Source organism: Elephantulus edwardii, unplaced genomic scaffold (genome assembly GCF_000299155.1).
Source record: "Elephantulus edwardii isolate Elephantulus edwardi_28Jun2011 unplaced genomic scaffold, EleEdw1.0 scaffold00201, whole genome shotgun sequence".
NCBI lineage: Eukaryota > Metazoa > Chordata > Mammalia > Macroscelidea > Macroscelididae > Elephantulus > Elephantulus edwardii.
The window spans coordinates 1,397,916-1,399,113 of NW_006399951.1; the positions used below are offsets into that span (position 1 = coordinate 1,397,916).

Below are 1,198 nucleotides of genomic sequence, written 5' to 3' on the forward strand. Positions count from 1 at the left end.
CCAATCTTGACCCCACATTTCTCCTCATAGAGCCCAGCCTCCCGGATAATCTGTTCTGCATATAGGTTGAAAAGGTATGGAGAATTGTTCCCATTCTCCATGTCATTCATCCCAGTCAGTCCATGCCATTGAGGTCTTCCTCTCTTCTGTTGACTGTCTATCTTCCCCAGGGTGATGTTATTTTGCAAAGACTGATCCCTCCTAACTCTATGCCCACAGCATGTGGACACAGTTCCACCATCCCTGCCTTTAAGAAGCATCTTTGATATACAGATTTGCTTCTTCTTTTAGCAGTCCATGGGATATTAAATATTTTTTGCCAACACCAAAATTCAATGACATCAATTCTTCCTGGGTCTTCCTGATTCACTGTCCAACTTTCAGATGCATAGGTAGCAACTGAAAACACTGTAGTTTGGATCAAACAAACACACCTTACTCTTTAAGCTGATATTCTTGCTCTTTAGCACTTTGAGTAGATTTTGACTGTAGATTTTCCAAATGCAACATGTCTTTTGAGTTCTTGACTTTTGCTACCTACCATGGGCGCTGATTGTGGATCCAAATAAAATCAGTGACAACTATAACCTTTCCTCCATCTATCATGATGTTACCTTTTGGTTCAGTGGTGAGGACATTTGTATACCCTTGATGTTGAAATGTTATCCATACTGAAGGTTGTATTTTTTATCATCGGCAGCAAGTGCTTCAAGTGCTTATTATGTTCTTCAAGCAAGGTTGTGTCATCTGCATGAGACTTCCTTCCATCCTAATGCCACCTTCTTCACGTAGCCCAGCTGCTTGAATTATCTGTTCAGAATACATACTGAAAAGGTAGAGAGAGAGGATACAACTCTTAACATCTTTCCTGATTTAAAACCATGTGTAATTCCCTTATGTTCAGACAACTGCTTTTGTCTATATGTAGGTTTCACATGAACACAATTAAGTGTTCTGCAATTTCCATTTTTCTCTACATTAACGATAATTTGTTATTATCCACACAAATGCCTTTGCATGTTGTTGTTGTTAAGTGCCGTCAAGTTGCAGGCTACTCATAGCCACCCTACGAAGGAGAGTCCTCGACGCTTGGGTGCCTTTCATCCTCTCTCCAGGTTCATAGGTTTTCCAGAGGCAAGCTATTATGGAAGTGGATGCCACTCCTCCTTCCAAGCTTGTTTTAATTGGGGAGCTCCAC

At 40.9% G+C, this 1,198-nt stretch overlaps 1 pseudogene; it reads right to left on the reverse strand.

Annotated features, from left to right (window-relative positions):
- The window catches only part of LOC102869256, an 18,119-nt pseudogene that overhangs the window by 12,793 nt on the left and 4,128 nt on the right, over nucleotides 1–1,198 (reverse strand).